This window comes from Lampetra planeri, chromosome 36, assembly GCF_965212315.1.
Source record: "Lampetra planeri chromosome 36, kcLamPlan1.2.h2, whole genome shotgun sequence".
Taxonomy (NCBI): domain Eukaryota; kingdom Metazoa; phylum Chordata; class Hyperoartia; order Petromyzontiformes; family Petromyzontidae; genus Lampetra; species Lampetra planeri.
In genome coordinates, this window is record NC_136142.1 from 2,606,052 (window position 1) to 2,627,118 (window position 21,067).

At 43.4% G+C, this 21,067-nt stretch overlaps 1 long non-coding RNA gene across 1 annotated transcript in view; it reads right to left on the bottom strand.

The window, feature by feature from the left end:
* The window catches only part of LOC144730632 (uncharacterized), a 168,351-nt gene that overhangs the window by 137,297 nt on the left and 9,987 nt on the right, over positions 1 to 21,067 (bottom strand). The window lies entirely within an intron of this gene.

A 21,067-nucleotide genomic window follows, 5' to 3' on the forward strand; every position in this document is an offset into this window, starting at 1 on the left:
ACAGAGAATTTGTAATTATCCCACGGATATGTTGTCTGTTTAATTGTTTGGCACACTAGCACTACATACACATTATTAAAATCATCCAGGAATAGTTAGCATTGCTTCCACATGAGAAAATGAAGTACACGTTCAACTCCGGCACACCAATAGCAAATACACAATATGCACTAGATATCCCGTATGTATGCTCTTGTTTTCTGTAAACACAGCAAAGTGTATACGACTGACATCGAAACGCTTCTGTAAAAGCACTGGCAAAGCGAATGCTTGTTTATGATTGCAGTTCATCCCGAGGCATCCGCTGATGCGCTTTGACATCTCCTTCTACAAACGGTTGTCCCCACTCGTGGCTGCTTTTGGCATCATTTGTGTTTTAGAGACCAGCACGGAGAGCAGTTTGAGGATTTTTTTTCCCTGCCATGGAATTCATTCCCTGCAAGCACCATCTCGGGAGATCGCTAACCTCCATTGTGGCCTAATCCTCCTGGCTTTCTCACTGGACACACCATGCTTACAATTTTTCAACTGTACCAATGAAAAATAAATAAAAATAAAACAATCGATTCTGGAAAAAAATACAGGTATTTCAAAGATCAATACATATTTATTTTAAAAGGTAACGTTTCAATATACAAGGTTAAGGTGCATCCCTCCTATTGCTTGCTCACACCACTGCCAGAAGAAGATCCTCCACTATAGGGAACTTTAGAGAGCCAGACTTAGACGATATTTGGCCTACTCTTCCACGCTGGCTAATCGATTATGGTGTATCTATTTTTAGCGCAAGATGGGGACAGAAAGCAGAACATTTCAATTTCCAATATACCATGAGTGAAAACATTCAATATATATTTTTATGTGAAGATAATAGTCAAGTTCTGTCATGCAACAATATGCGCTTTACAAATATTCATCATCATTTGTCACTGGGAATGTTATAGTTGCAGTTAATCACATTGGAACATATGTATATGTGAATTAGGTTTAAGTGTGGTATTGACATATTTTTTTTGGCATTTACAAAAGGCCCCCTTTCTCGTCTTGCCAAAATGGCTTCAGTGTGTTATTTGGGCAATTTCCCCAGAGCCGTTGATAGAAACATCGGGACGTTTTTTGCTGAACATATCCAGCAAGAAAGAGCATTTGCCAGCACATGCATCAGACCCTCAATATTCTTTTCGACTCGAGCAGTTGGCAAATTGTAGTGGCATTTTGTTTTAGTTTATTTCATTTTCACGTATTACACATCGTTTAAGTGTTTGAAAAGACACGTGCAATGGCTGCTCTCAATTTACACACGGCCATTAAAGTGAGGCAATAGCGTGATCCTGGGGCTAAATGTGCCATCGGGTAGCCAAGCTAGAATGACAGAATATCCAAAGATAGAGTGTTTGCCCGTCTGAAAAGAAAATGTACTATTGATTGGTTGGTACTGTTTTCCTTTTGAAAAGCATTGATTGAAAGTAATATTGTGAAATAAATAAATATGTCGCATTGGGAAAACGAGACCATAACAAAAAGGCTGTTTACTGTATATGAAAAAGTCAGGTTTGGCCTTCAGATTTGTCCTAGGCGTTGTGATGGTTACTAATAGGACACCTACTGCTTTCCTCCCACCGTTGATGAACGGGCTATTGATGTTCACATGTATCCACTGTAAGGTTATATGAGGCCTTTCCCAATTTCTAAATATCTTACATCTACCATGACTAAATGCGAATGTTGTCTGTTTATTTGAAACTGACCCATTCACTCATACAACTAAGATAAAAGTCACGTGCATAACATCCACGTTTGTTTTAGTAATTGTCATTCTGTTTACATTGTAATTCACGGACACTGTTCCCAGCTTTATATATGTCCCATTAGAAGCCAAATATGAAGTTGTTACATTTCCAGGAGCTACATTAGAATAAAACAAAACAATGTCCATTGTATCGTAAATCAACCATGGTCACTCCACTGCTTGATGAGACCCTCTACAATCAACACAACCTCTCACGGTCATGCAATTTATTAATGCATCAATCACCTGCTCCAAAACGTGTTCCATTCATTGGCTGCTACTCTGTTAATATGCCTGACCATCGGACATCGTTCCTTCTGGATATATGTCCTTGCCAAGACCATGTCCTTTAATAGTTTACATTATGTCGTTCATCTGTATGTGTTCTCTAACTGGGATATTTGCACAGGGTTGGTGTACGGTGATTTTTTCTGCAATATTTTGCTGTCTTTTCTTTGATTTTCTGTTTGTACTTAGTCACTTTAAGATGTTTTCTTGTTCATGTTTTAGTTTTTTGTTTGTTGCGGTTGCACCCGATTCAAGAGCCGAATGGCTCACAGGGCTACACCTAATAAATGAACTTTGAACCCTCGAGTTCCTCTTCCTGTCTCTCAAACCAATTCCAACCATGCCATGCTGTATATACTTATTGTAGGGAAAATAAACATACGCAATAAATACAATGCAGAGTAAAGTGCAAAAACAATCTATTCGTGTACACCAGCAGAAAAAACTAGACGATTACAAACAATTTGTAATCAACGCAGGAAACTCAAATGTACAGCAAGCAACCAAACTCAGCTTTAATTGCTCCTCGACGATAATTACGGGCGAGCAAATTGGCTCCACTATTGACGGAGCCGACGCTGGTCAGCGTGCTAATCACTTGGCACGTTCAAGGGAACCCCCCAGACATCGCGCCGATAATGCGGCACGTATCACCTGAACCAGTCAACAAAACAACAACACCCCGTCTGCTCAGAAAACACTGCCAAAGCAGCGACAGTACAGGGAATCAAATGTGCAGTTCAAAGTACCGCAGCGGTGACGTATGAAGATAACTGTTGCACATGGAGGATGATGATGTGAATACTGAATGAGATTCACAAAGTTAGAAATAACATAAAACAAATCACGACGTTTCGATCGCAACACAAGCGGTCGTCATTGGCCTGATGACAAATGATTGTGTTGCGATCGAAACGTCGTGATTTGTTTTATTTAATTTCTAACTACGTGACTTTACCGAAAGAATCAAAGAGTATGGATTCCTGCAGTCACGAAAGCTTCAAATCAAGATATTCACAAAGTTGTTCCTAATATTCATCGCATGCCTATCCAGCACAAGGAAGCTGTTTTTAGATTGTTTGTTTTGTTTGGCATCATTGAAATATAGAACCAATTGAGTGTGCACTCAATAGGTCTCCAAATAACTACGTATCGTGCTTGTTAATTAAAGTGAAACAAGGTTTTGAAATTTTGATTCCAAGGAAAACTATATATATACTTTCTCGAAAAAAAAACATTTCACTGGAGAGCAGAGACCAACATTTCCACGAAATATGTATAATTATTAATTTAAGACGCAAGAGACTGAGAAATATTAAAGTTAAAATTCATTTGCATGAAATAATTCTCATTACTCCTCATTGGAAACACAGTGATAACCTGTTTCAAGGTTAATCTTTTGAGCATGCTTTAAAGAGTGTAAAATACATAAGCGAACGTTTTAAACATTCACTTATGAGACATACTTATTCTACGTGTACAAAATGCATGCTTAAAAACGAGAGCGGTCGTTGTGAAAGTCACCGTGATGCTCGCTGAAAATTGCTACGGACAAATTCGTTCACTCACAATGCTTCCCAAGGCAAATTTGAGCCTTGATAGTTGAGTGCTGTATTGCATGAAACATGTTGGATTTGGATTGTTAAGGGTAAAGCAGCATCAACGTTTAAATGTTTACATTTGCCGCACATTCATTGTCCAGGCCGGGAGGTGTTTGAGGTGAATTTATTTTGTGACCCAGTTGTGATCAGGTTACAGGAATCAGCAATGTGAAGCAGGGAGAACGGGAAGTTATAGTGAGGGAGTATACATGAGATAAATACAATATCAATTTAGATGTTTAAGTATGAGCTTGTACATGAGATAAATACCATATCAATTTAGATGTTTAAGTATGAGCTTGAGATAAGCTCTTCATCATTGTGATCCGCCCATGCCGGAAATCTGTGAAAGAAAGAGCTTCATTGCTCATCGGATACCGCCGGTCTAAATAAAAATTCTGATTTTGATTAAATGGAGCAAGCGTGACTTTGTCTGTTACCGTCTGTCTGGATTTTTTTAAGCCAATTATTTTTTAGCGCATTAAACGTGAAACATTCATGTTACAATCGTGATTTTATTTATTTAAATGTCAGTAAAAAAACGTTGATTTAAAGTTTGGGAAACAACACAACCCGCTTGACGACAGTCAGATTTGCGACGCACATTTACGAAGTCGATGTAAGGCCACCATTCATACGTACGACCTCTCAACACGACTCAACAACATTTGAACAGCAGTGTTTCCACTGCGCACCGTAGTAGAAGGTCAGTGAGTTCTGTTTAATAAAAATGTTTTAAGTCACTTAAGCAGAGGAAAGGAAGGAGACAATATTAACAAAAAAATAAGTGAAACATTGATGAAAATTGATGTGTCAATTTCAGTAAAGCATGTCATGTAGAGCACTGTAATGCATTGTATAAATTAGGAGACTACTTTCTAACATGTTATAGCATGAAGAATGGTGAATACGTATTTTTTTTTTAAGAAAACAAAAATGTTTCTTCATCCAAAATTTCGGTTTTTTAGGTTAAGTTTTTTGGTCGGTTTTTAATGTTTTTGGTCGCGAAAGTCTACGTGTTAAATATTCCTGCATGTTATTGTCTATTCATGTCTTGCTTAGAGTAGTTTAGATTTAACTAATTCTAACCTATAAATCCTCCTAGTCGTACGTTGGGCTTCGCAGTTTCTCAGAATCTTTATTTAAGACTGGAGGAATCCGATGAGCTATGAAGCTCTCTTGCACCGATGCCCAGTATGAGCAGGTCAGCAAGTTTTAATAACTTGCTGTGTAGGTTGATGTAGAAAGGTCGTGCTGCATTGCTCTCCCATGTATACTTTTGGGGGGCGGTTGCTACATTTAGGTCGGGACGATGTCCGACGTTTCGCTTCAGGCGCTGAGAAGTCAGTTGCTGAAGAAGCTCCCCGGCATGTGTAGAGAGCCACCGACAAGCATCGTAGCAAGCGGCTCTCGGTGCGACCTGGCAACGCAACAGAGGGCCCAGGCAAATTTCACAACTGTGAAAACAGAACCCCGGTCCGATGGCTGTCAGGGACAATTTGATGACCTACATGATATAATTACATCGTTAATGATCCCACCTGGAGAACTCCTAACATGTTCTTGCATCAAACGGGGCTCGTATATCACGAGTAGATATGAGCGCAAGTAATTGATGGCACTGACCGCTGTGAATCTATCCCTGCCTACTCAGAGCAACAGGATATGATTCTATAATTGCACTTTTAGATTTTTTGTTTGCTCTGTTAGGCAATTCTCAATCCAATTTGCCAATTCTTTCTCTGATCCCACGAACCTTTTACTCGTGCTCGCAGGCTTCTGCTAGATCTCTTGTCAAAGCCACTTCTCCCCTTAAAGTCAAACATGCTTTTTGACGAAGTCCAATTTGATTAGCCAGCACCACCGCATGGCATCTCCAACTGTAGTTGATACATTGAGCATATAACGTACATTTTTTATATCTTACAGAAAATATTACACGGGATAATTGCAGTTGTCTTCGCGGTGTCTAATTCTTTTGCATATTTAGACTGCACACTCCTTGCTCACTACATTTAAGGCAAAATGTGCAAATCAAGTGTTTTATACGTGAACATTTCCATTTCCCCGGGCACCCCTAGATATTAAAGACTATCCCTGTGTAAGTGTTCGTGGTTGTGCTGTAGAGTTCTCCAATTATTTTCTATCTCATCAGTTCACACCGCGTATTGTTCAACATAATGTCCAACATTGGCGACTTTATAACAGAAACAATCAATATGAAATGCAGGGGATTACAAACATCATCACTTGCCATGCTAATCTCACGGATAACGCATTGCACGGTTCAGCATTGTCACTATCAAGCGCGCCATTAAAATTGAATGGAAGTGCTTTCAACATGCCCCTGATGACCCATCACGCGTGTCCCCTCTACTCAAATCGCTCTGGCTCAATTAGTCACGGGCCTTTAGCACAACTGCTGGAGTGGTGTTGACTTTTAGGCTCAATCAAAGCCAAGGTGCACCATAATTTGGACAGTCGCCTTAAGAACCCTGCTCAGGATCAACCCCAGCAACTCCGGTTGGCTACGTACGGTGCGAAAGAAGTCCAACATACATGCGTAGTCGCTGCCAAGCGGGAAATTGCTTGCTGCGACTGCGAAGCGAGGCGGCTGCTACGGCACACACGTTGCTCGACACCGCCCCTACCGCCCCAGTGTGTCTCTATGCGGCCACGCGGCATCGCGTCATGTCGGTTCATTGTGGACTGTGTTTGTTTTGGCTTTGGGGGAGGTCATTTACCGCTGCACCCCCCTCGCCAGCATGAGCGCCGAAAAGACCAAGAAGCGACCCCAATGCTGGGTTTGCGACGGTTGTTGGAAGGTAATCGCATTAGCACAGCTCATTCAAATTGTTACGCCGCTTTGTTATCAAGGTCAACATCGGCGCCACATTCCTACCAGTTTACTGGTGATGCAGGTGAAGAAGCAGGGTGTCGTTCGAGCTTGCAAGGCCTTCAACAAACGATGGATATTTCGTGAGGATGATGCATGGGCAGGGAGTGCAGTGCTCAAGTGTGCAGGGAAACAAGGGATACTTTGGAATGCTACAAGTGGCTCTACCTATAAAATGTGAAGAAAGCTGTGGAACAAGTCATCGCATGTGTCCCTGTGACTCCAAGACCTCACTCACAAGCTCCACAACCATAAATGGTGAGTGTTAACCTAACCTTTTATCTGGTTATAGCTGCAGTTAATCACCAGTGCTATAGTATTTAATGTGTACTTTAAGACAGTTCCTTATGTTCTTAAGTGTGATAGGAAAGTTCCAAGGAACATAACCCCCCCTATTTACATTGTTTCTTATGAAAAAATAGGTTTTGTTTTACATTGTTTCACTTAAAGTCACGTTTCCCAGGAACGCAACCACGACGTTAAGCGAGTAGTTACTGTGAATGTGTCTCGAGTATATCATCTTGTCTACGATATATGTTGTTCATTATTCCTTTCATTTTACAGTTTGTTTGAAGGACCTTAACATTCGCCTATGACATATATATATACAAACTATTGTACCCCCCCCCCCCGCCCCCATACTATACGCAAGAAGGAGAAGAAGACTTATGTTATATTCATATGAAGGATATTAAAATTAAAGAATATATTTACGGTTATCACATCGTGAAACATTTCCCGGACATTGCCGTACTGCTTCAAAGCAATGAATTTAAGAGCAAGTGCTTCTTTTCTTAACATCGCTCCAACAAAAATATTTAGTGAAGTGAGAATATGTCCCTGCAATTGCTTGCCTACACCACTGCTGGTGTTAGGGCCTCCACGAGAGGGAGCTCCAGGGGGCCCCCTATGTGGCCGACTATGCCGCGCTGTCCAGAAGTCTTGGAAGCAGTGAGAGGACCCACATTCAATCCTACCACTTACAACCTGCCGATAGACTATTTTAGGTGTACTCCTTTACATTGCTGAGTGAATATGGGTAGAGGGGGGGGCTTAAGAAACCTGTTCATTGCTAAAACATAATTTGACAGCATACGAAAGACACACCATTATCATATTCGCGGAAAACAACACTGCTGTTGACGTCGACGATTGTGGGGACTCTCAAGCCCTTACAAGGGGATGCCAAATGTCTGGTTCACAGGGGGCTCCGGGATTGTTTCTGCTGCTACTCATGATACCCAGACGCCAAGGGGCGCAGCACAAAAAAACTGCACGGCCTATTCATGGAAACCCATGCCCAGCAGGATTGTATTTGAGCTTGCTGTCTTCACACATAATCCCAGTCTTGCCGACACCGTGGTGATGTTGCCAAGTCTGACATTTGGATGTCAACACCAACCGGGGCAGAAAACTATATATTCACCCTTGAGTTATACATTGCTTCCAAGCCACAGAGTTACTGTGCCACACAGAATAACTGCGGTATCGTTATGTTGCTTTCCCATCGGCAATACTAAACCCAACTGAAATCCAAAATCACACTCGTCAGATATGAATATTTTTTTTAAAGTAACTTACGAATAAATTATTTGTCCTTTCAAAATTAAACCCAGATCTTTCTTGCAGAAGGAGGTGAGCTTTTGCATGTATCGTTTATGCTAAAGTGCCTGTGTGTGTGGACGTGTGCGTGCGTGAAAATGTTAAAATTCTAAATTTTCTGCAAATCATCTTAACAAAAGAGAGTCCATGGCTGGACCCCACCCCCCCAAGAACAAAACAAGCTCTCGTCATATTTAATGAGCTTATTTCAAGGACAATGCACGGAACCTTGATCTAGGGGTGCCCTATCAAAATAATATATTTCATTTGCATACAGGCAACCTCACTCCACGAGCGTGAATGTCTCGTGTCAACGTGACCCAGGCACATTCTTAGATCAGCCTGTTCCTTGAGTATGGGTATTGTGAACCGCTAAATGTCATCTAAACTATGAGCCCTTTTGTTTGTTGCTTCTTGAATTATGTATTGATTTGTGTCCCTTCTTCCCTATAACAGCACTCAACAATCTGAGCTATAGAAGGAATGTGTACTTGGCAAAATCCTAATAATATTTTTTATAGCAGCGATTACTTAAAGCCATTACGCTCAAGGTTTAAAACCTCCCACCTCACGAATGGGCATCTCACATCAGCAAGAACTCAAGGAAGAAACCACCGTTTGTATTGTCATTAAATTATAAATTGATAGCAGCCAAATACACTAAATGCATGGCGATTCTAAATGGAGGGAAAAGTTGGAGGACCCGGAGAAAAATCCACAGGATCACGGGGAGAACATGCAAACTCCAAATATACAGTCGGGATCGAACCCATGACCTCTTGTATAGTAGGCGAGATAGTTAACATCTTGCCACCGTGGAGATAATTTCCCCATTGCAGGCATGTGCCAGCCTCGCTCACAAAGGCGAGGCAAATTCACACAGAAGTTAGCAGGCTGACTGACAGCACCACAGAACAGATGTCTGTCGACAGATCAATCAGTCAGCTGCCAGCCCTATCTGCGATGGAAGACAGGGTTTGTGTCTCATCTACGGGTCTGGTGTGACTTTCTTGAAGTCAACGGTTCACCAATCGGAGCCTCCGTATCGCTCTCCCCGTATTGTGTTGCAAAAAAAACTCTTACCGAATTAGCAAGTTGCCCTCTGGAGAGTACTCGCGTCCGCTAGCTTTCAGACATACGGTGTCTGACTAAACTCCACATGAGCAAGTGACAGCATGCCTCGCCATGACAAAAAACACTTAGCAACTATTTCTTAGAGTTCTGGATATAGTCAACAAGATTAGGGGACAAATACACGCCTTGTAAATGAGACATATGCACAGAGCCAGATTAAGTTTGACGAGGGCCTTGTCTATTCTAGTTTTGGGCCCATCTGTATATCGGGGTCCTTTCACTTATCTGTTTTACCACCAGCCATGGCCAATGCCAAACACGTAATTGTTGTTCACCTTGATTATCTTAGTTCTTGCTTTTAAATTAAACATTCGAATTGTACATCTAAATCAAAGTTAAATTGAACAAGTCTACTGGATATTAATATCGGCACTTAACTGGTAGCAATAAGCGTCGTGATTCAATGGATTTAACAATAAAAACCATTAAGCGTTGTACTATATATATATTAAAATGGGCCCTCAAAATCCAAGGCCCCAGGCTGCAACCCCTAAAGCCCCATTCGGTGAACCGGCCCTGTGAATGGCGCAGCATGGCTAAATGGACTTGGATTTGCATAAACCATTGTAACGTGTTAATTTAAAACCTAAAATTAGTGTGAAAACTAACAGATTAATACATGGTCAATGTACATTATAACATTTTTAAATTATGTAGTTTTAGATTTTGCAAAAAATATATAGATAATGTACGTACTTATTTTACAACTCCCTTGCATTCAGGAAAACGTTTGGCCTATCAGTGGAGATAAGAGATCGTAGCGATACCCTTTATAAGGTTCAAAAACCGGAGGCTGTGGGACAGATGTCACAGACTCGTTGGCACTTTCACCGAACAGACTCGGTGCAGATAAGAGCCATGCAGCGCAACATTCTGCACTGCAAACAGCAATTTCACACTCTGCTATCGTGCATATTGTATATTTTTGTGGTAATTATAATGCCAGGAATTATAGAAGAGACTTGTTTAATTCAGAAAGTACACATGTTATTTAAATTCCTTTGTCAATCCCACTGCTGGGTGAAAAAAGTCACGGGAGCTGTTTAACCATAACTAACCCCACGAGCCAGTGTGGATTGGTCAAGGTGGTTGTGGAACCAGGAGTGATTTTAGATATCACTTGCGACTGATGTTAACTATGACCGGGAATGGGACACAGGTCAGCAGGTTTGAAGCACAAAATGTGATAATCACTGCACCACCGCTCGTCCCACGTTAATTCCGGGATTATTTACGTTTTAAAAAAATATCCAGATTCATTTTTTGTCATTCGGACGAGAAATATTTCTCCCATATACCGTAAAATTCGGTTTTAGAGATGCCATCCTCTCTGATATTGGATTTTTTCCTTATTTTGGCATCTCGCCGTCTTTTCACCAGTTGTCTCGCAGCACCTTTGTCTATCCCTTGGCATTTTCCCCAGCTTCCTTCATTCGAGAGCTGCCTTCAGCAAGCCTTCCACTGACAATATAGTTCATCCAGAGCGTGTGTATTCAATGGAAAGTTCTAATTCATTAACTTGGCTACATTAACGTCTGCTAAACCAGTAGCAACTTTGTGTTGTTTGTTTCCTGATGTTCTAAAAAAAGTTTGTAATTTTAACAGAGCTACTCAACTCTGCAACAACGGTAGCAACACGCATGGTTCCACTTACCAGTATCAACAAATCCCAACTGTTTATTGAAATTGTATTCATTTATTTTCTTCTTTATTTTGAAGGGTCCCTAGATTCGGCCTGATTTTAGAATACAGCTGTGGGCCATCTGTCCTGTGGCTGCAATAGTAACCGATGCACCTACACCACGATGCACATTTTCCAAAGCAAATTGCCATCTGGGGAGAAAATGCAGAAACACGGGCGCAAAATCCCTGGTAATCAAATGGCAGCTGCTGGTGTGGGCATGCATTACCTTACAGACACCACCAGCACGACATTTCCATAAAACACATCCTCTTGCTGTACATACAAAGACAAAGATCCCCATATAGCCTTTATAAGACGGCTGTGGCAAGTGATGTTAGCGATAACTTATTAAGGCTGGCACGACACACGAGCGGGTGGGGTGGCCAACATCACACCCAGCCCCCTTTGTCTCCCGAATGTGGATCTTTACACACTGTACCAGGTACTCAAGTGAACCTGAGCTGACCTAGGGGAGGCCCAGGATTGGCTTAGATAACATTCACTGGTGTTGGGCGTGGACATAAATCAAACCCGGATCGCTGGGTTCGTAGCGCAGCTCGCTAACTGCTACACTACCGCTCCCCAGAAACGCCACATAACATACCCACCCCATGTACCAAGCAAACATATCAAACAAACACCCATGTGCGAAACACACCCCATGTACCATACTCATATACCATACATTGTACATACATCACCTTTTCGAGTTGTAAGGGGACATATTTTGTAAAGTTTAAATGGCATATATTTTTTTATTTAGCGCTAGCATGCCCTTGTATGCATGTGCCACGACATGAATATTGATATAAAGTGTATCTCTGCGCGAGTTTCTAAAGCATGGATCTAGTGTGCACAATTATACATATATATGTACAGCAGTAGGTCTAATATATGTAGTTAAGTTATGGAAAGATAGAAAACCATGTGGATAGATGGCGAGGTCAAAGATTGAGATGGAGAAAAGGAACCAGACTGTCTTAAGAAAGAGAACCGTGGCTGAGATTGGTGCAGTTCCATCGCCGCTAATGAGCTAACAGCAGGGAGAGGTCATGATGTCACTGAAGAGGGAGGGGTTTTCACAACCAATATTATGACCCGTAATATTAATTCTGCAGACTAGTATATGCACAAGTACTCTAGTTATAATGAATAATGCACACAATGGTAATCAATAACCTAGATGAATTAGAATAAAATGAGCATAAATTATTTTTTTATAACGTGGCAAATACATCATGCAGTATCTGAGCATTCCAGCAGCAGTCACATGTGCAGACAGGGACAGATTCAGATGGGTGCCTAGGGTTATAGTTTTTTTGGGGGGCAGGGCTGTTTTCCTTTTGGGGGGGGGGGGGGCTCTGTATATCCAATCCTTCCACTTGCTGTTTTATCACCACTCATGCCAAATTCTACTGTCGTTATTCCCCTTGGATATTTCAGTTTTAGTTTTAAAATGTGATACAGCAATTGTAAAGCTAAATGCACGTTAAGATGGTACAACTGCGTCGATATTGGCGCATCATCGGTGAGTAAAACACACAGTGATGCTCTGGTAAAAAATAAATAACAATTTACCTACATAATTTATCAAAGTGCTACACTAAATCATAAAACTCTATAAACATATTGAGGGGACCTCAAAATCTCAGATCTTGGGCTGCAGCCCCGAAAGAGCATGTGTGTTAATCTGGCCCTGCCGGTAGCATCACCATCATCAGCAGCTTTGTTTTATCTTCTTGGTTCTTTCGGTGAAGTCACGTAGAAGGGAAATAATAAAATAATAAAAATAAAACATAATAAAATTCAATTCTCACGAGGTTTCGGCCACAACGCAAGCAGCCGTCCTCAGGTGAAGAACAGGGCTGTCGGAAAGACAGCGTCTGAATGGCAGACCTGTTCTTCACCTGAGGACGGCTGCTTGCGTTGTGGCCGAAATGTCGTGATAATTGTATTTTATTATGTTATATTTTTATTATTTTATTATTTCCCTGCAGTCACGAAAGCCTTAAATCGAGCTTTGTTTTAATTAATATTCATGGAAGGGCGGGATGCATGGGCTGCATAACACTTTGCTTAACCTTTACTTTCATAACCCTATACGTTTTACATGAGAAGAAAATGTAAAAAAATGGTCCTGCGTGCTTGCTACTTTGTAGTTAAACATACAAACGTTGCACCCCCCCCCCCCCCCCGCGAATGGCCTCGTCACGCCAAAGTTGAATTCTCCCAGAGTTTCTGTTACCCTCCAATGTCGAACCGGCCTATTGTACCTGGCACGCGTTTAGTCGCAGAAACCATTTTTTTTAGGTTGCTTGCCGACACCAATGCTGGTGAAAGGGGCCTCTGCTAGAGACAGCTTAAGCGAGAGTCCCTCTGGAGGCTATTTTGGCCTACTCTTCCACTTTGCCCAGACATCTTGGAATAGGTGAGAGTATTCACACTTTACCACGCCGCATGCAGATTCCACTGACCCATGCATACTGCTGGGTGGACAGAGGCAGGGGAGAGAAAAACTGCCATGAGGGCAAATCAAATCAAATTCAACCACGGACCTCTGCATTGCAAGAGTCCAGTGTTCTGACGACGACACAGTGATACATCGCCTCTACCATCACGGTAGAGTCAATGTACTCTACATTGCATTCAATAAACAACTATAAGGTGCGAATACAACTATACGATTGTATGAAACTTGAGCAAGTGTTCTGCAATTATTTTATTTAGCGCATGTTTTAAATGCATCATTATCAGCGATACTGTTTTTCCTCCTTAGAAGTCTTCCACTGTAGGTCACAGCAGAAGTCAAAGATAATGTTATCCGCTGATCATGAAGCATGGTTCGTTGTTTTGGCAGGTTAAATACATGAAACGATAGGGAAAATGTTATATCAATTTAAATGAACAAAGAGATTTCTTTTCGAAGACTATGAACTGGCAGTGAGCAGATTGGATTTGATTTGAATATTACATTTTGACAGCGTTTAACAAAAAAATAAGAAACACAGATGCACGTTGAATCAAGACAATCATGTTTGTCATATCGGGTCACAGTTCGTCACCCCTTCAGTTATCAGTCCACACAAAATAATAATTGATGTCAAATGTTCAGCACATGCATTCGTTTATGAAAATCATTCCGCACATCCCAAGCATGATTATATTGAAGACTTTAAAGTTAACGCGCAACAAAGTATAACATAGCACTGTAGAGACACTACCAGCAAGCCGTACAAAAATAACCACTGCAGAATAATAATACGTTGCTTAAGGAGATATTACAGAAATTGCTACGTTGGGGAGATACAATTTTTGCTACACAAATTGCTGCCCACGTGTCAAAAATAACTACTAAGTGGCAGCCTGGGTATGGAACGCATTTGAGAGGACATCGCCATGAAAATTTAGTCCGTGTGCAGGAGCTTGCTCGGTATTGCATCGTAGGATCGTTATAGATGGATGTTAGTTTGGGGAAGACTACATCCAGCAGCAGATTGACTTTCGTTGATGATGATGTTCCATGCATCCTCAGCAAGAGATAGTTGCAAAACGTTATTGCATCGATCAAAGCAGAACGTGTGGAAACTCATCATGCAGTCAAACCTGTGTTGTCAAGCAGAGCCTGGCCGTATGGCTTCAGAGAATGAGTGCCTCTAACGTTGCAGCTATACATCTGTAGTGAGTCACTTCTGGGTCAGAACAGCCAACAAGCTGTCTGACCCACCATGCCGGAGACGGAGACATAGCACTTCGGGTTCCATTCCACCTGGAGACAGCCCCGATTCAGCCTTGGGGCATCCCTTTTATGCCCCTAAGCGTGGCCTGGTTCCACCCTCGGCCATGCACCCACCTGGAACCCTCCAGGAGGTCCTGTGCCATGCTCCCGTGTCCCCTCGGTCAAATTTGCCCGACCTCCCTCACCCCGGCCCATCACGTGCTTCACCAGCCGGCCAGGTTGCCGTGTTCCCACATGCCCCCCTCCGCCAGCAGCCAGCAATACGCCCCTTAGTGATCCACTACGTGGCATTACCTGCTGTGCTGGCGGGATAGCTGCTATACCCTGCTCTGTCGGTAGAACTCATATGCCCCTCTCTGCCAGCAGCCAGCACCATGCACCCTAGTGACCCACTGCGTGGCATTACATGCTGTGCTGGCTGCTACACCCACATTCCCTCATTCTACTGTATCTAGCGCTTCACACCATAGTGACCCATTCTATGTCACTACATCACCCCCCTCCCCCCTTAAAAAAACACAGCCGTCCCGGCTGACCTCCACACCTCGCACAGTGGGACGACCCACCAGTAACCAACAACAATTCTAACATATTCCTATGTTTTCTAACATGACAACAACAACCAACTGTCAGCTCTCCTGCACGAGTCAACACAACAACGACAACCGCAAGCCCCCCTCGCGAGTCAACACAACAAAACAAAAAAAACAAAATTGCAATGTACCGTAATAAACCCACCCCTGCACTATATACAATACCTGACAACAGCTGGCCCGCCACAGCCCATGAAACCAGAAAGGACCCAGTTCAACCGGCAACACACTGCCCGGCTCGTGTCTGTGACCTCTTGCCAGATAGTGGTGGAATAAATAGGATGACCGGGGCGGTCATTTAAACCACAGAGTTCTCAAAAGGTCCACATCGCCGGGGGCCCCGGGGATGACTTGAAGATGGCATAATGAGTACGGCCCCTGCCAGACAGAAGATGGGGGGGCAGAAGAAGTGGGTGTCGGCCGCTCCCTCCTCCTTGGATGGCTTTCAGATGGCTTAATGGATGGTTCCGTGGTTGTCAAGTGCTGGATTCCTGTGGGCGGAGGAACAGAAATCCGCGGAGGTACAACCTCCACAGTCGCACGCCCGGGCTCGTTGGGCACATCAGACACCCGGCTTTGGGGCAGTGGGGATGAAACATTGTGAAATTGCAGTGGCAGGGCTGTCCACGCGCCCCTCTCGCACAACCGCATCTTCTTCGGGCTGCTCCAACTCGATCTCAGCAACCAGCGCCACCGCCACAGACAACAGGTCCGCGAGGTACGTGCTCCTGATCCGGCGTCGTCTCCCTGATGGCCGCAGCGCGGAGTCGCAGACCTCCGCCGGGACCGCCTCCTCGGGATTTGCCTCCGGGCTGCCGGGTCCCGGACCTTTCTGGGGAATTAACTCCCCACCGTCTTCCTCGTCCAAAGACACCACAGTGAGTGTTTTCCTCCAGGTTAACATGCACATTTTAACCTCAACTATCCTAACTATTTATTAAAAAATTACCGTTAACACTTCCGACACCAAATGTAGTCACGTCTGAGACACTATTTTAGGAGGCAACAACGTTTATTCTACACAATATATCTTACACACTGTTCACACACGGGATAACTTTTTATGGGTCAGAGAGGCGAACATGCTCTCTGACCCACGACGCCAGAGACGGAGACGAAGATGAAGACGTAGCACCTCGGGTCCCATTTCACCTGTGGACAGCCCGATTCAGCCTTCCCTTTAATGCCCTTTAGCGTGGCCTGGCTCCATCCATGGCCACGCCCCCTTCTGGAACCTTCCAGGAGGTTCTGGGCCACATTCCACGTGCTTCCTGCCTGGCTCTGCCCTTAACCACACCCTCTTCTGGAACCCTCCAGAAGGTCATGGGCCATGCTCCCCGTGTCCGCTCGGTCACCTTTGCCCTACCTCCCTCACCCCGCCCAATCACGTGCTTCGCCAGCCGGCCGGGTTGCCGTGTTCCCACATGCCCCCTCCGCCAGCAGCCAGCACCACGCCCCCTAGTGACCCACTACGTGGCATTACCTGCTGTGCTGGCGGGATAGCTGTTATACCCTGCTCTGTCGGTAGGAGTCATATGCCCCTCTCTGCCAGCAGCCAGCACCACGCACCCTCGTGACCCACTGCGTGGCATTACCTGCTGTGCTGGCTGCTACACCCACATTCCCTCATTCTACTGTACCTAGCGCTACGTGCCGTAGTGATCCATTCTATGTCACTACACATCAATAACCAATTATATTATCTGATCTTAAATACACAAGTAAAGAATGCAGTGAAATACAATTCTTCCCAGAGGATGGTTGCTGTGGACGTGCCGGAAAGTGATGATGCATTTTTTATTATGCTGGGCTCGGTTAATCTCCACAACTGGATATGCTACCAACTCTACTCTCTCTATATATAAATGTCATAATGGTCAGCAGAGAAATTCAATCAATTGGCACGTTTAGTAATTAATCTCCACGTTCTGTCAATCTGTTCTCAGGGAAACGTCCTTCGTCGGAAATATTTCAGAGTTTTAGTTTTCTGGGGGCGTTCTTTTTGGGCGATCTGTATCTCCATTAATTTCCTTTACCCCCTGCCCATTAATACACAACAATTGTTGTGAAATTCCTGACGTATATGCACTTCCCGCAGCAGCAACAGGGCTTGGAAGTTATTGGCATAAGTCATCAAGCCATCAAACTTAAATAATACTTGCCAACGTTAACAATAAATGCTTGTGGTGGATTTAATGACCATGAATTTAAGCATGATGAATTAATACTGCACATTTTTTGTTCATGTTCTGCACACAGAGCCACTGATTATCACGATGCAATGAAATACTTGTGATTTGACATGCAACCGTTTTAAAAGTACTTGGCAGAAGAAAAAAAAACTGCATCCATTATTTCAAAGTCTTTAATCACAAGCTTCAAAACAACACGACGAGCACTATTAACAACAAGAATGACACTTCTGCTATCTACCATGCCAATTAATCTAAAGCAAATCAAGGCTGTCGCTGCAGCAATGTCAGGCGTGTCATTGTGGAGCAGATCAGAAGGCGTGATGGCTTGGAAGTGTGTAGCTTTTTAGATCAATGACTGACAGGGCCGACACTGGACTCAATCGATGGCTTCATGGCAGTGCCCACATAGTGACTGTGACTGAACTTGGTTTTTGCTGTTAGATTACAATGTTCAAAAAGCATGGAAATTCAACTACAATTAAAATAACCTGTTACGTCCATTTAAATTGCAGATTTTCATATTGTACAGCACTTGCCGTGAGTGTGTTTAACAGGCAACACCGTGCATTATAGAGACTAAAAAACTAATTCGCGGCACTTTGTTTACGTACAGAAATATAGATGTAAGTGTTCAATTATCAGCATCGCAACTCCAATTAGCCCCGCACCTCTAATTAGCACTATTGGCTACATATGGGGTGAAAGAAGTTCCACATACATACAACAAGCACATCTTTAAAATGTATCTCTACATTTAAATACAGGTCGAATGCCAATAATATATTAACTCTAAGGTTGACAAATCACATAGCCTCCACCACAGAAACGAGCAGCGGAGGTTTCGGTGATGGTGTCAGATTTCTTCCATTTTCGGAAGACCGGATTCAGGCCCTAAACTTTGTTCTTCAGATCAAGGAAGTCTAAGAATGCCCTGTTTTGTCTGCACTACACTCATCAGATGCCTACTGCTGTGCTCTTCTCACATCTGTGTTTTCAGACCATGCCTACACGCCACCTGAACAGCTGCGAGGTTTGCAGGAAAAACACAAACATCCAATCTACTAAAATTAACAACACAAATCTCACCACATACGTGTTGGTTGTTCAATAATAGTTCGTTCGGAAAGCAGGGATGAATTTTGGATAAAAAAAGCATGGATTTCAGAATCTTGTATATTTAGGACAAGAAATGTAATTTCCTGTGATGTCATTTTTTTAGATCGATAAAAAAAATGTTGTTGACCAATCAAAATTTCACATCGATGCCGATTTCCTAAATTTCCAATCAATACAAAAAGCTATCCCTCCCCACCACCCAACTTCGCCAGAAGCGCCATACGATGTAGGCTCGTGTAAATCAGTCGTTTATATATTCAGGTAATCGTTCATTTGCCATGATTCTGGGAATCAAAATGAGGAATCCGGGTTTTGCGCAAAACCACTGCCACCACTCCACCACAAATGATTACTTTTTCAATTTAAAGTAAAACAAAATAATTGTTTTCAATCATCTGTAAGCCCACTTTCATATCACGCTCCTGTTCGTGCTACCTTGAGGACATCTGCATAACATCAATGTTTGTTCTTGAGGCAGGCAACTGGTTGTGACATAGAGCACATGCTGAAAATCATCAAACAAGACTGAAAATGACAGTGCTCCAACATCTTTATGAGCAGCTCACCGAGCCCACATTTCTGACAATCCATAAAAGTATCCCTAAGAATGTTTCTACATTAATTCTTGCCACTGGTATTTTTTTTCGTATTCTTCTTTGCCCACACCTAGGTGTCATCGTCCCACTTAATGACATTTCACCGAAGCCCAATCACACTGCGCGTGGACTCTACGAACCTGACACGACTGGAGAACCAGACTTGAAAGAACGCAGCAGGGGTGGGGGCAGGCGGGGGGACTGGAGCCTGTCTGGAGAGGCGCCTTCAAGGTGCAGCACAATAATTAGAGAGTCCCATCCCGAGTGTGTCACCGCTGTAGGGAAGGAGTGAGTGTGCTGCTGGCACGAGACACGTGGGGGGGGGGGGTCCTGCTTGAATTACACGTGGGATGACACGTGGGATGACAGGCTCGATTCATGTTTCACATCATAGTGGCTCGCAGCGTTGGGCTGGGCCATGCCATTTCGCAGGGGTTAAGCCAGCTGGGCTCACCATTCACCGTGCGGCAAAGCACACCGGTGTAGCAGCCAAGTAACGTCAAATTAAAATAACAATTAGTGTAATCCGGAGAGGTTTTTTTTTCTTTCACTTGGGCCGTGTTGTCTGAAGTAGAATCACGTTAAGTTGCAGCAACTTATTGTTGACCAGATTCTAAATCACTCTGGTTTTTTTTCCTTCCAATAGACAGATGCTACTGTTGTCACTTTGTCGCGCACACTAAAAATATAAATGTGCATCCCTGTAATGTATTGCTCATGACACTGCTGGCAGAAGCTCCTCCACTCGATGAAGCTTTCGAGTTTATAGAGAGATCTCGAATGTATTTTGGCCTTCTCTTCTACCTCTTGGAAGAGGTGAGAGTGTCCCACACTTTACCCCACGACATGCGATCAACCGACCGTCTAACCTTGATGGACCCATTGACACCGCTGCGTAGACAGGGGGCGGGAGGACTTAAGAAACTTGCACCATTGCTTAAACTCCTGCGTTGGGGAGACCGAACTGATGACGCGTGAATTGCAAGTGCAGTGGGCTAACCATGACACTAAGGCAGCATGTCGCACCGTGTATTTGTGTACATACATGTACCTTGGCATGTGCGTTTGTATGTATGTTGGACTTCTTTCGCACCATACGTAGCCAACCAAAGATGCAGCATCGTGTACTTAGTAAGCCTGTAACTAATGCTGTCAACAATGGTGCCAACACAGCGAGTAAATACCCATTTTCGTGTTTCTATTAGGTAACCAAATCACTATCACTAACGGGAATTATGAAATATTATCAACGTGTAAATAGTAATGTACATTGCAGTGGTCTTCACTGAATTACACAACGACACAAGTCCAGTCGATTCATAGGACCAGCTCTTTACCGATGTATTTCAAGTTTACACTAAACAGCCCCATCTTGCAACAATCTTACATCCCATCGTCAACGAACCCGCATGCAAATAAAGCAACAACAAAACACAACCCATGATGTAAACTACTAAGATGTTACCATAAACACACACGCAGATCCCCGGCTTGATCTTATGGGCTGTCAGGGAAATCTGTTGTTAGTGAGCACCTGTTAAGGGCGAGCACCGCACATGAGGAGGCAAAGTGGCCAGTCTGGCCATCTGTCTCGCCGGCACTGGTGTTTACACGCAACACCAGGAACTCGTTTAGGGATACGTTGACCAAAGCAATTTCAGAACAAATGCAGACACCACCTGCCATTGTTGTTCTACGTTGTTAGGAATGGAGCATACGTTTCCAGGCCGATAGTGCAGTGCGCTCACCACTGCACCACCACTCCGCACTTGAGGACACAGAATACAATGAATGAAACACCCTAGTGAGCAGTGATTCAAGCTGGAACGGTACACAA